This window comes from Cherax quadricarinatus, chromosome 39 (genome assembly GCF_038502225.1).
Source record: "Cherax quadricarinatus isolate ZL_2023a chromosome 39, ASM3850222v1, whole genome shotgun sequence".
Taxonomy (NCBI): Eukaryota; Metazoa; Arthropoda; class Malacostraca; order Decapoda; family Parastacidae; genus Cherax; species Cherax quadricarinatus.
The window spans coordinates 1921402-1935506 of record NC_091330.1 but is presented as its reverse complement, the minus strand read 5'-3'; the positions used below and the strand labels follow the sequence as shown (position 1 = coordinate 1935506).

The window sequence follows — 14105 nt, the reverse complement described above, 5'->3', positions numbered from 1 at the left end:
ACTTCCAACTGTGTCCCCTTGTTGCTGTGTCCCATCTCTGGAACATCCTGTCTTTGTCCACCTTGTCAATTCCTCTCAGTATTTTGTATGTCGTTATCATGTCCCCCCTATCTCTCCTGTCCTCCAGTGTCGTTAGGTTTATTTCCCTTAACCTCTCCTCATAGGACATACCTCTTAGCTCTGGAACTAGTCTTGTTGCAAACCTTTGCACTTTCTCTAGTTTCTTAACGTGCTTGGCTAGGTGTGGGTTCCAAACTGGTGCCGCATACTCCAATATGGGCCTAACGTACACGGTGTACAGGGCCCTGAACGATTCCTTATTAAGACGTCGGAATGCTGTTCTGAGGTTTGCTAGGCGCCCATATGCTGCAGTAGTTATTTGGTTGATGTGCGCTTCAGATGTGCCTGGTGTTATACTCACCCCAAGATCTTTTTCCTTGAGTGAGGTTTGTAGTCTCTGGCCCCCTAGACTGTACTCCGTCTGCGGTCTTCTTTGCCCTTCCCCAATCTTCATGGCTTTGCACTTGGTGGGGTTGAACTCCAGGAGCCAATTGCTGGACCAGGTCTGCAGCCTGTCCAGATCCCTTTGATCCCTTTGTAGTTCTGCCTGGTCTTCGATCGAATGAATTCTTCTCATCAACTTCACGTCATCTGCAAACAGGGACACTTCGGAGTATATTCCTTCCGTCATGTCGTTCACAAATACCAGAAACAGCACTGGTCCTAGGACTGACCCCTGTGGGACCCCGCTGGTCACAGGTGCCCACTCTGACACCTCGCCACGTACCATGACTCGCTGCTGTCTTCCTGACAAGTATTCCCTGATCCATTGTAGTGCCTTCCCTGTTATCCCTGCTTGGTCCTCCAGTTTTTGCACTAATCTCTTGGCAATCCACCCACCCCTCTCTCTCTTGTCTTACTGCTGTCACCATGTCATAGAGCTCCAGTAGGTTTGTGACACAGGATTTCCCGTCCCTGAAACCATGTTGGCTGCTGTTGATGAGATCATTCCTTTCTAGGTGTTCCACCCCTCTTCTCCTGATAATCTTCTCCATGACTTTGCATACTATACATGTCAGTGACACTGGTCTGTAGTTTAGTGCTTCATGTCTGTCTTCTTTTTTAAAGACTGGGACTACATTTGCTGTCTTCCATACCTCAGGCAATCTCCCTGTTTCGATAGATGTATTGAATATTGTTGTTAGGGGTACACATAGCGCCTCTGCTCCCTCTCTCAGAACCCATGGAGAGATGTTATCTGGCCCCATTGCCTTTGAGGTATCTAGCTCACTCAGAAGCCTCTTCACTTCTTCCTAGGTTGTGTGTACTGTGTCCAGCACTTGGTGGTGTGCCCCACCTCTCCGTCTTTCTGGAGCCCCTTCTGTCTCCTCTGTGAACACTTCTTTAAATCTTTTGTTGAGTTCCTCACATACTTCACGGTCATTTCTTGTTGTCTCTCCTCCTTCCTTCCTTAGCCTGATTACCTGGTCCTTGACTGTTGTTTTCCTCCAGATGTGGCTGTATAACAGCTTCGGGTCAGATTTGGCTTTCGCTGCTATGTCGTTTTCATATTGCCGTTGGGCCTCCCTTCTTATCTGTGCATATTCATTTCTGTCTCTACGATTGCTCTCCTTATTGTGTGTGTGTGTGTGTGTGTGTGTGTGTGTGTGTGTGTGTGTGTGTGTGTGTGTGTGTGTGTGTGTGTGTGTGTGTGTGTGTGTGTGTGTGTTGTGATTGTGTTTACCTGGAGAGAGTTCCGGGGGTCAACGCCCCCGCGGCCCGGTCTGTGACCAGGCCTCCTGGTGGATCAGAGCCTGATCAACCAGGCTGTTACTGCTGGCTGCACGCAAACCAACGTACGAGCCACAGCCCGGCTGGTCAGGTACCGACTTTAGGTGCTTGTCCAGTGCCAGCTCGAAGACTGCGAGGGGTCTATTGGTAATCCCCCTTATGTATGCTGGGAGGCAGTTGAACAGTCTCGGGCCCCTGACACTTACTGTATGGTCTCTTAACGTGCTAGTGACACCCCTGCTTTTCATTGGGGGGATGTTGCCTCGTCTGCCAAGTCTTTTGCTTTCGTTGTGAGTGATTTTCGTGTGCAAGTTCGTGTTGTCATTGTGTGATGTGATTGTGTTGTGATTGTGTTGTGATTGTGTGTTGTGACTGTTGTGATTGTGTGTTGTGATTGTGTGTTGTGACTGTGTTGTGATTGTGTGTGTTGTGATTTGTGTGTTAGTTACCATTTTGTCCTAGGCACATGTCGATTAGACACTAGGCCTGTTGTATATGCGTGCTCACCTATTTGTGGTTGCAGGGGTCGATTCATAGCTCCTGACCCCGCCTCTTCACTGATTGCTACTAGGTCCTCTCTGTCACTGCTCCATGAGCTTTATAATACCTCGCCTTAAAACTATGTATGGTTCCCGCCTCCACTACTTCACTTTCTAGGCTATTCCACGGCTTGACTACTCTATGACTGAAGAAATACTTCCTAACATCCCTTTGATTCATCTGAGTCTTCAACTTCCAATTGTGACCTCTTGTGTCTGTGTCCCATCTCTGGAACATCCCGTCTTTGTCCACCTCGTCTATTCCGCGCAGTATTTTATATGTCGTTATCATGTCTCCCCTGACCCTCCTGGCCTCCAGTGTCGTCAGGCCGATTTCCCTCAACCTTTCTTCGTACGACAATCCCCGTAGCTCTGGGACTAGTCTTGTTGCAAACTTTTGCACTTTCTCTAATTTCTTGACGTGCTTGACTAGGTGTGGATTCCAAACTGGTGCTGCATACTCCAGTATGGGCCTGACGTAAATGGTATAGAGTCTTGAACGAATCCTTACTGAGGTATCGGAACGCTATCCGTAGGTTTCCCAGGCGCCCGTATGCTGCAGCTGCAGCAGTTATCTGATTGATGAGCGCCTCAGGAGATATGCTCGGTGTTATACTCACCCCCAGATCTTTTTCCTTGAGTGAGGTTTGCAGACTTTGGCCATCTAAACTATATTGTGTCTGCGGTCTTCTTTGCCCTTCCCCAATCTTCATGACTTTGCATTTGGCAGGGTTAAACTCAAGGAGCCAGTTGCTGGACCAGGCTTGTAGCCTGTCCAGGTCTCTTTGTAGTCCTGCCTGATCCTCATCCGATTTGATTCTTCTCATTAACTTCACATCGTCCGCAAACAAGGACACTTCTGAGTCTATCCCTTCCGTTATGTCATTCACATATACCAAGAAAGGCACAGGTCCTAGGACTGACCCCTGTGGAACCCCGCTTGTCACAGGCGCCCACTCTGACACCTCGTCACGTACCATGACTCGTTGTTCCCTCCCTGTCAGGTATTCTCTGATCCACTGCAGTGCCTTTCCTGTTATGTGTGCCTTATCCTCTAGCTTTTGCAGTAACCTCTTGTGAGGAACTGTGTCGAAGGCCTTCTTGCAATCCAAAAAAATGCAGTCGATCCACCCCTCTCTCTCTTGTCTTACTTCTGTCACCTTGTCATAAAACTCTAGTAGGTTTGTGACACAGGATTTTCCCTCCCTGAAACCATGCTGGTTGTCAATTATACACTTGTTTCTTTCCAGGTGCTCCACCACTCTCCTCCTGATGATCTTCTCCATGACCTTGCATACTATACACGTTAGTGATACAGGTCTGTAGTTTAGTGCCTCATGTCTGTCTCCCTTTTTAAAAATTGGGACTACATTTACCATCTTCCATACCTCGGGGAGTTGCCCAGTTTCAAATGATGTGTTAAGATCTTTGTTAACGGTACACACAATATCTCTGCTCCCTCTTTAAGGACCCACGGAGAGATGTTGTCTGGTCCCACCGCCTTTGAGGTGTCAAGTTCGCATAGCAGCTTCTTCACCTCCTCCTTGGTTATATGTACCTCATCCAGCACTTGCTGATGCACCCCCCTGCTCTGATTTCCTGGAGTCCTACTGGTTTCCACTGTAAATACTTCTTTAAATCTTGTGTTGAGCTCCTGACACCTCCCGGTCGTTTCTTGTGAATTCCCCATCACCCTTCCTCATTCTGATTACCTGGTCCGTGACTGTTGTTTTCCTCCTGATGTGGCTGTACAACAGCTTCGGGTCAGTCTTGACTTTCGATGCTATGTCATTTTCGTATTGCCGCTGATTATTATTATTATAATCAAGGGGGAAGCGCTAAACCCGGGGGATTATACAGCGCCTGGGGGGGGGATGTGGAAGGCATTCAGGCTTAATTCGGGGAACTGGAGCACAGATCCAATTCCCTAAATCAAGAGCCCCTCACCAACATCAAGGAACCTTCCTTGAGGGGACTATTGCCGCAGAGCCTCCCTTCTTATCTGTGCATAATCGTTTCTGGCTCTTCGGCTAATCTCTCTATTTTCCTGAGTTCTCCGTCTTCTGTACCTTTTCCATTCTCTAGTACACCTAGTTTTTGCCTCCCTACACCTTTGGGTGAACCAAGGACTCGTTCTGTTCTTCCCATTATTTTTGTTTCCCTTGGGAACAAACCTCTCCTCTGCCTCCTTGCATTTTGTTGCCACATAGTCCATCATTTCTTGTACTGGTTTTCCTGTCAGTTCCCTCTCCCACTGAATGTCTTGAAAGAAGTTCCTCAAGCCCGAGTAGTTCCCCCTTTTGTAGTTTGGTTTTTCCCTCCCTATTCCTGCTGCTCTCTCCACTTGGAGCTCAACTATGTAGTCGAAGCACAGAACTACATGATCACTAGCTCCCAGGGGCCTTTCATACATGATATCCTCGATGTCAGAACTACTCAAGATGAATACAAGGTCCAGTCTTGCTGGTTCATCCTCTCCTCTCTCTCTGGTAGTGTCTCTAACATGTTGATGCATGAGGTTTTCCAGTACCACATCCATCATCTTGGCTCTCCATGTTTGGGGACCCCCATGGGTTTTTCATTGTGTGTGTTGTGATGTGTGTGTGTTGTGATGTGTGTTGTGATGTGTGTTGTGTGTTGTGATTGTGTGAGTTGTGATTGTGGGTGTTGTGATGTGTGTGGGTGTTGTGATGTGTGTGGGTGTTGTGAAGTGTGTGTGGGTGTTGTGAAGTGTGTGTGGGTGTGAAGTGTATGCGGGAGTTGTGGAGTGTGTGTGGGTGTTGTGAAGTGGGTGTGGGTGCGTGTTATGAAGTGTGTGTGGGTGCGTGTTATGAAGTGTGTGTGGGGTGTTATGAAGTGTGTGTGGGGTGTTATGAAGTGGGTGGGTGTGGGTGTTGTGAAGTGTGTGTGGGCGTTGTGAAGTGTGTGGGTGTTGTGTGTATGGGTTATGTGATGTGTGGGTATTGTGATGTTTGGGTGTTGTAATGTTTGGGTGTTGTGATGTGTGGGTGTTGTGTGGGTGTGATGTGTGTGTGGGTGTGATGTGTGTGTGGGTGTAATGTGTGTGTGGGTGTAATGTGTGTGTGGGTGTAATGTGTGTGTGGGTGTAATGTGTGTGTGGGTGTAATGTGTGTGTGGGTGTAATGTGTGTGTGGGTGTAATGTGTGTGTGGGTGTAATGTGTGTGTGGGTGTAATGTGTGTGTGGGTGTAATGTGTGTGTGGGTGTAATGTGTGTGTGGGTGTAATGTGTGTGTGGGTGTAATGTGTGTGTGGGTGTGATGTGTGTGTGGGTGTGATGTGTGTGTGGTTGTGATGTATGTGTGGGTGTGATGTATGTGGGGGTGTGATGTATGTGTGGGTGTGATGTATGTGTGGGTGTGATGTATGTGTGGGTGTGATGTATGTGTGGGTGTGATTGTGTGTGGGTGTGATGTGTGTGTGTGTGTGTGGGTGTGATGTGTGTGTGTGTGTGTGGGAGTGATGTGTGGGTGTGATGTGTGTGGGTGTGATGTGTGTGTGGGTGTGATGTGGGTGTGATGTGGGTGTGTGTGGGTGTGATGTGGGTGTGATGTGGGTGTGATGTGGGTGTGTGGGTGTTGTGATGTGGGTGTGTGGGTGTTGTGATGTCTGTGTGGGTGCTGCGTGTGTAGGTGTTGTGATGTGTGGATGTTGTGTCTGTGTTATGATGTGTGTATAGCCGTTGTTTGTGTGTAGGTGTTGTGATGTGTGTGGGTGTTGTGATGTGTGTAGTGTTGTGATTGTGTGTTGTGAGTGTGGGTGTTGTGTGTGTGTAGGTGTTGTGTGTGTGTGGATGTTGTGATGTGTGTGTTGTGATGTGTGTGTGTGTGTGGGTGTTGTGTGTGTGTGGGTGTTGTGATGTGTGTGTGGGTGTTGTGATGTGTGTGTGTGTGTGTGTGTGTGTGTGTGTGTGTGTGTGTGTGTGTGTGTGTGTGTGTGTGTGTGTGTGTGTGTGGATGTTGTGATGTGTGTGTGTGTGGATGATGTGTGTGTCGATGTTGTGATGTGTGTGTGTGGATGTTGTGATGTGTGTGTGTGTGTGTGTGTGTGTGTGGGTATGTGTGTGTGTGTGTGTGTGTGGATGTTGTGATATGTGTGTGTGTGGATGTTGTGATGTGTGTGTGTGTGGCTGTTGTGATGTGCGTGTGTGGATGTTGTGATGTGTGTGTGTGGATGTTGTGATGTGTGTGTGTGGATGTTGTGTTGTGTGTGTGTGGATGTTGTGATGTGTGTGTGTGGGTGTTGTGATTGTGTGTGTGTGGATGTTGTGATGCGTGTGAGGGGGTGCTGTGATGCATGTGTGTCGGGGGGTGCTGTGATGTGTGTAGTTGTGGTGTGTGTGTGTGTGGGTGCTGTGTGTGTGTGTGGGTGCTGTGTGGGTGCTGTGTGTGTGTGTGTGGGTGCTGTGTGTGTGTGTGTGTGTGTGTGTGTGTGTACTCACCTAGTTGAGGTTGCAGGGGTCGATTCCAAGATCCTGCCTCCACTACATCGCTTGCCAGACTATTCCACTTCCTAACTACTCTTATGACTGAAGAAAAACTTCCTAACATCCCTTTGACTCATCTGAGTCTTCAGCTTCCAATTGTGACCCCTTGTTTCTGTGTCCCATCTCTGGAGCATCCTGTCTCTGTCCACCTTGTCTATTCCACGCAGTATTTTGTATGTCGTTATCATGTCTCCTCTGACCCTCCTGTCCTCCAGTGTTGTCAGACCGATTTCCCTTAACCTTTCTTCATAGGACATTCCCCTTAGCTATGGAACTAGCCTTGTTGCAAACCTTTGCACTTTCTCTAATTTCTTGACGTGTTTGACCAGGTGTGGGTTCCAAACTGATGCTGTGTGTGTGTGTGTGTGTGTGTGTGTGTGTGTTGTGTGTGTTGTGTGTGTTGTGTGTGTGTGTGTGTGTGTGTGTGTGTGTGTGTGTGTGTGTGTGTGTGTGTGTGTGTACTCACCTAGTTGAGGTTGCGGGGGTCGAGTCCGAGCGTGTGTGTGTGTGTGTGTGTGTGTGTGTGTGTGTGTGTGTGTGTGTGTGTGTGTGTGTGTATGTATGTATGTGTGTGTTTGTGTGTGTGTGGTTGTGTGTGTGTGGTGTGTGTGTGTGTGTGTGGTGTGTGTGGTGTGTGTGGGTGTTGTGATGTGTGTGTGTGTGGGTGTTGTGATGTGTGTGTGTGTGTTGTGATGTGTGTGTGTGTGTGTGTGTGTGTGTGGGTGTTGTGATGTGTGTATGTTGTGATGTGTGTGTGGGGGTGTGATGTGTGTGTGTAGGTGTTGTGATGTGTGTTGTGATTGTGTGTGTTGTGATTGTGTGTGTGTTGTGATTGTGTGGGTGTTGTGATGGGTGGGTGTTGTGATGTGTGTGGGTGTTGTGATGTGTGTGGGTGTTGTGATGTGTGTGTGGGTGTTGTGAAGTGTGTGTGGGTGTTGTGAAGTGTGTGTGGGTGTTGTGAAGTGTGTGGGGGTGTTGTGAAGTGTGTGTGGGTGTGAAGTGTATGCGGGAGTTGTGGTGTGTGTGTGGGTGTTGTGATGTGTGTGGGTGTTGTGATGTGTGTATGTTGTGATGTGTGTGTGGGGGTGTGATGTGTGTGTGTAGGTGTTGTGATGTGTGTTGTGATTGTGTGTGTTGTGATTGTGTGTGTGTTGTGATTGTGTGGGTGTTGTGATGGGTGGGTGTTGTGATGTGTGTGGGTGTTGTGATGTGTGTGGGTGTTGTGATGTGTGTGTGGGTGTTGTGAAGTGTGTGTGGGTGTTGTGAAGTGTGTGTGGGTGTTGTGAAGTGTGTGTGGGTGTGAAGTGTATGCGGGAGTTGTGGTGTGTGTGTGGGTGTTGTGAAGTGGGTGTGGGTGCGTGTTATGAAGTGTGTGTGGGTGCGTGTTATGAAGTGTGTGTGGGTGCGTGTTATGAAGTGTGTGTGGGGTGTTATGAAGTGGGTGGGTGTGGGTGTTATGAAGTGGGTGGGTGTGGGTGTTGTGAAGTGTGTGTGGGTGTTGTGAAGTGTGTGGGTGTTGTGTGTGTGGGTTATGTGATGTGTGGGTATTGTGATGTTTGGGTGTTGTAATGTTTGGGTGTTGTGATGTTTGGGTGTTGTGATGTGTGGGTGTTGTGTGTGTGTGGGTGTGATGTGGGTGTGATGTGTGTGTGGGTGTGACGTGTGTGTGGGTGTGATGTGTGTGTGGGTGTGATGTGTGTGTGGGTGTGATGTGTGTGTGGGTGTGATGTGTGTGTGGGTGTAATGTGTGTGGGTGTAATGTGTGTGTGGGTGTAATGTGTGTGTGGGTGTAATGTGTGTGTGGGTGTGATGTGTGTGTGGGTGTGATGTGTGTGTGGGTGTGATGTGTGTGTGGGTGTGATGTGGGTGTGATGTGTGTGGGTGTGATGTGTGTGTGGGTGTGATGTGTGTGTGGGTGTGATGTGTGTGTGGGTGTGATGTGTGTGTGGGTGTGATGTATGTGTGGGTGTGATGTATGTGTGGGTGTGATGTATGTGTGGGTGTGATGTATGTGTGGGTGTGATGTATGTGAGGGTGTGATGTGTGTGTGTGTGGGTGTGATGTGTGTGTGTGGGTGTGATGTGTGTGTGTGGGTGTGATGTGTGTGTGTGGGTGTGATGTGTGTGTGTGAGTGTGATGTGTGTGTGTGGGTGTGATGTGTGTGTGGGTGTGATGTGTGTGTGTGGGTGTGATGTGTGTGTGTGGGTGTGATGTGTGTGTGTGGGTGTGATGTGTGTGTGTGGGTGTGATGTGTGTGTGGGTGTGATGTGTGTGGGGGTGTGATGTGTGTGTGTGGGTGTGATGTGTGTGTGTGGGTGTGATGTGGGTGTTGTGATGTGGGTGTGTGGGTGTTGTGATGTGGGTGTGTGGGTGTTGTGATGTGGGTGTGTGGGTGTTGTGATGTCTGTGTGGGTGCGGTGTGTGTAGGTGTTGTGATGTGTGGATGTTGTGTCTGTGTTGTGATGTGTGTATAGGCGTTGTTTGTGTGTAGGTATTGTGATGTGTGTGGGTGTTGTGATGTGTGTAGTGTTGTGATTGTCTGTTGTGAGTGTGGGTGTTGTGTGTGTAGGTGTTGTGTGTGTGTGTGGATGTGATGTGTGTGTGTGTGTGGATGTTGTGTTGTGTGTGTGTGTGTGGGTGTGTGTGTGTGTGTGGGTGTGTGGGGTTTGTGTGGTGTGTGTGTGTGTTGTTTTTGTTGTGTGTGTGTGTGTGTGTGTGTGTGTGTGTGTGTGTGTGTGTGTGTGTGTGTGTGTGTGTGTGTGTGTGTGTGTGGCTGTTGTGATTGTGTGTGTGTGTGTGTGTGTGTGGCTGTTGTGATTGTGTGTGTGTGTGTGGATGTTGTGACGTGTGTGTGGATGTTGTGATGTGTGTGGATGTTGTGATGTTGTGATTGTGTGTGTGGATGTTGTGATGTGTGTGTGTGTGTGTGTGTGGATGTTGTGATGTGTGTGTGTGTGTGTGGATGTTGTGATGTGTGTGTGTGTGTGTGGATGTTGTGATTGTGTGTGTGTGGGGATGTTGTGATTGTGTGTGTGTGTGTGGATGTTGTGATGTGTGTACTCACCTAGTTACCTAGTTGTACTCACCTAGTTGAGGTTGCATGGGTCGAGTCCGAGCTCCTGGCCCCGCCTCTTCACTGGTCGCTACTAGGTCACTCTCCCTGAACCATGAGCTTTATCGTACCTCTGTTTAAAGCTATGTGTGGATCCTGCCTCCACTACATCGCTTCCCAAACTATTCCACTTCCTGACTACTCAGTGGCTGAAGAAATACTTCCTAACATCCCTTTGATTCATCTGTGTCTTCAGCTTCCAACTGTGTCCCCGTGTTGCTGTGTTCAGTCTCTGGAACATCCTGTCTTGGTGTTGTGATGTGTGTGTGTGTGGGTGTTGTGATGTGTGTGTGTGGGTGTTGTGATGTGTGTGTGTGGGTGGTGTGTGTGTGGGGGTGTGATGTGTGTATGTAGGTGTTGTGATGTGTGTTGTGATTGTGTGTGTTGTGATTGTGTGTGTTGTGATTGTGTGTGTGTTGTGATTGTGTTGTGATTGTGTGGGTGTTGTGATGGGTGGGTGTTGTGATGGGTGTGGGTGTTGTGATGTGTGTGGGTGTTGTGATGTGTGGGTGTTGTGATGTGTGGGTGTTGTGATGTGTGTGGGTGTTGTGATGTGTGTGGGTGTTGTGATGTGTGTGTGGGTGTTGTGATGTGTGTGTGTGGGTGTTGTGATGTGTCTGTGGGTGTTGTGATGTGTCTGTGGGTGTTGTGATGTGTCTGTGGGTGTTGTGATGTGTCTGTGGGTGTTGTGATGTGTGTGTGTGTGTGTGTGTGGGTGTTGTGATGTGTGTGTGTGGGTGTTGTGATGTGTGTGTGTGTGGGTGTTGTGATGTGTGTGTGGGTGTTGTGATGTGTGTGTGTGTGTGTGTGTGTGGGTGTTGTGTGTGTGGGTGTTGTGATGTGTGTGTGTGTGGGTGTTGTGATGTGTGTGTGTGTGGGTGTTGTGATGTGTGTGTGTGTGGGTGTTGTGATGTGTGTGTGTGTGGGTGTTGTGATGTGTGTGTGTGTGGGTGTTGTGATGTGTGTGTGTGGGTGTTGTGATGTGTGTGTGTGTGTGTGGGTGTTGTGATGTGTGTGTGTGGGTGTTGTGATGTGTGTGTGTGTGTGTGTGTGTGTGTGTGTGTGTGTGTGTGTGTGTGTGTGTGTGTGTGTGTGTGTGTGTGTGTGTGTTGTGTGTTTGTGTTGTGTGTGTGTGGGTGTTGTGGGTGTTGTGTGTGTGTTGTGTGTGTGTGTGGGTGTTGTGTGTGTGTGTGGGTGTTGTGTGTGTGTGTGGGTGTTGTGTGTGTGTGTGGGTGTTGTGTGTGTGTGTGGGTGTTGTGTGTGTGTGTGTGGGTGTTGTGTGTGTGTGTGTGTGTGTGTGGGTGTTGTGTGTGTGTGTGGGTGTTGTGTGTGTGTGGGTGTTGTGTGTGTGTGTGGGTGTTGTGTGTGTGTGGGTGTTGTGTGTGTGTGTGTGTGGGTGTTGTGATGTGTGTGTGGATGTTGTGATGTGTGTGTGGATGTTGTGATGTGTGTGTGTGGGGGGTGTTGTGATGTGTGTGTGTGGGTGTTGTGATGTGTGTGTGGGTGTTGTGATGTGTGTGTGTGTGGGTGTTGTGATGTGTGTGTGTGTGTGGGTGTTGTGATGTGTGTGTGTGGGTGTTGTGATGTGTGTGTGGGTGTTGTGATGTGTGTGTGTGGGTGTTGTGATGTGTTTTTGTGGGTGTGATGTGTTTGTAGGTGTTGTGATGTGTGTGTTTGGGTGTTGTGATGTGTGGGTGTTGTGATTATGTGATGTGTGTGTGGGTGTTGTGATGTGTGTGTTTGTAGTTGTGATGTGTTGTGATATGTGTTGTGATGTGTGTTGTGATGTGTTGTGATGTGTGTGTGTGGGTGTTGTGATGTGTGTTTGTGGGTGTTGTGATGTGTGTTTGTGGTTGTTGTGATATGTGAGTGTGTTGTGATGTGTGTGTTGTAATGTGTTGTGATGTGTGTGTTGTGATGTGTGTGTTGTGAGTTGTGATGTGTGTGGGTGTTGTGATGTGTGTGTGGGTGTTGTGATGTGTGTGTGGGTGTTGTGATGTGTGTGTGGGTGTTGTGATGTGTGTGTGGGTGTTGTGATGTGTGTGAGGGTGTTGTGATGTGTGTGTGTTGTGATGTGTGTTGTGATGTGTGTTGTGATGTGTGTTGTGATGTGTGTGTGATGTGTGTGGGTGTTGTGATGTGTTTGTGTTGTGATGTGTGTGTGGGTGTTGTGATGTGTGTGGATGTTGTGATCTGTGTGTTGTGATGTGTGTGGGTGTTGTAATGTGTTGTGGTGTGTGTGTGTTGTGATGTGTGGGTGTTGTGATGTGTGTGGGTGTTGTGATGTGTGTGGGTGTTGTGATGTGTGTGATGTGATGTGTGTGATGTGATGTGTGTGTTGTGATGTGTGTGGGTGTTGTGGTGTTAACACCTAGCAGTGTGTCAGTTCTGGGTGGGGTAGAGGGGGAAGGATTGGTCGGTCAAGTAACTGCACCTGTCTCTACATTTGTAGACCTGTGCTTCGTACCTGTGTGGGTGGGTGGCGAACGCTCCTGGTCCTCCCTCACCACACCACGCGTCTACCGCTCATCAACTGCTTTAGTATCACAGTAACAGAATAAAAAAAAATAATCCGAGGGCAGGAGATGAGGCGCGCACACCTCACCATATCACCATCACATGCACACTAACTGAACCTGTTAGTTGGTCGACCCACTGGTCCCACAGGTACCACCATTATGGAAGTAAATGTGGAAGGAAAGACACGTCTCTCTCTCCTGTAATGTGTATTGAACATTTTTTTAATTATGTTGGAGAACTGCACATGTAGCTTCTTTACCTGTTAAGGAAATAAAAGAAGAAATCTGCTGATTTTAATTAATTTTCTCCATAAACATTCCAGCGACTCCACAGGTGAGCCTCTTCACGCATGCGCACTCCAGCGCCCGGAAACTAAAATATCTGGAAACAAGGTTTTTTTTTTGACTGACATGCTTATTATTATATTTAGGGAGAACCGCTAAACCCGTAGGGCTCATGCGGAGCTTGGAAATGGGAGGCAATCAGGAGTCTTACACAGTCCTGGGAATGAACATCCAAGTTCAATCCTATGAAGGGGAGGATAACGGCAATCCCTTGGATCAAGAGCCCTTCACTGGCATCAAGACATCTCCCCCAGAGGTACTTTAATCCCCCCATTTTAGGGATTAAAGTATTCTTAAAGAGTGTTGAACAGGTTATGGTTAACCTCGTGTAGGAGGGTTAGCCATCCAGTTATAATCATGGGGAGTGCTAAACCCGTAGGATTATACAACGCATGTGGGAGGGGGATAGAAGGTATTCAGGCTCAATTCAGGTTATCGGAACACAAATCCAGTTCCCTATATCAAGAGCCCCTCACATGCGTCAAGGAACCTCCTTTGAGGTGATAATTCGTCTTCTGAATTTTCTCCTCAATAATAATAAATCTGAAATTTTCTCTCAATAATAATATGATCAGTCAAATGCTAAACCTGTATGGGTCATTTCTTCCTCAAGTCTTATTTTAGCCAGGGAAAGGTGTCAAACCCACTGAGTCATATAGCACCTGGAAAATGGGAAGCATTCAGGAAGGCGAAACGTTGCCACAATAAAATGTCACATTAGTTGCACTTGTGTCCTTTTACTTTACATATTGTCGATAATTGTACCAACATATATACAACTCTCTTGTTGCAGGTAGTGTGGTGGGAAGTGCAAGGTGCGAGGTCAGAGGCTGTGGCAAGTTAACATGTAATTATTATGGGGAAGCGCTAAACCCGTGGGAATTATACAACGCCTGTGGGAGGGATGGAAGGCATTCACGCTTAATTCAGGGAACTGGAGCACAGATCCAATTCCCTAGTTCAAGAGCCCCTCACCAGCATCAAGGAACCTCCTTTGAGGGGAACATAGAGTTGAGGGTGCTACTGTGGATCACATGCTGCAGGAACAGTAGTCATGTTTGATGCCCACATTATAATAATGGACAAGAACTAAACCTGTGGATATTATAGTGCCTGGGGAATGGGAGGCAATCAGATGCAATCCAAGGAAGGAGAGGGTAGCTCTAATTCCTTGGATCAAGAGCCCTTCACCAGCATCAAAGCCCCACTTCAGTGTACTCTTTTAGTATAATTTTACTCCTTATCTAAGTTGCCCAAAATGCTGTGCATACTATGGGCTTCTCAACGATATCAG

At 48.0% G+C, this 14105-nt stretch overlaps 1 protein-coding gene across 1 annotated transcript in view; it reads right to left on the bottom strand.

The window, feature by feature from the left end:
* Hil (peptidase hillarin) overlaps positions 1-12590 on the bottom strand; it is a 114471-nt gene extending 101881 nt beyond the window's left edge. Inside the window, exon 1 of the mRNA XM_070092264.1 lies at positions 12415-12590. The gene's annotated coding sequence lies outside the window, so the exon portion shown is untranslated. The remainder of the gene's footprint in view (positions 1-12414) is intronic.
* Between the last annotated feature and the right edge of the window lie 1515 nt (positions 12591-14105).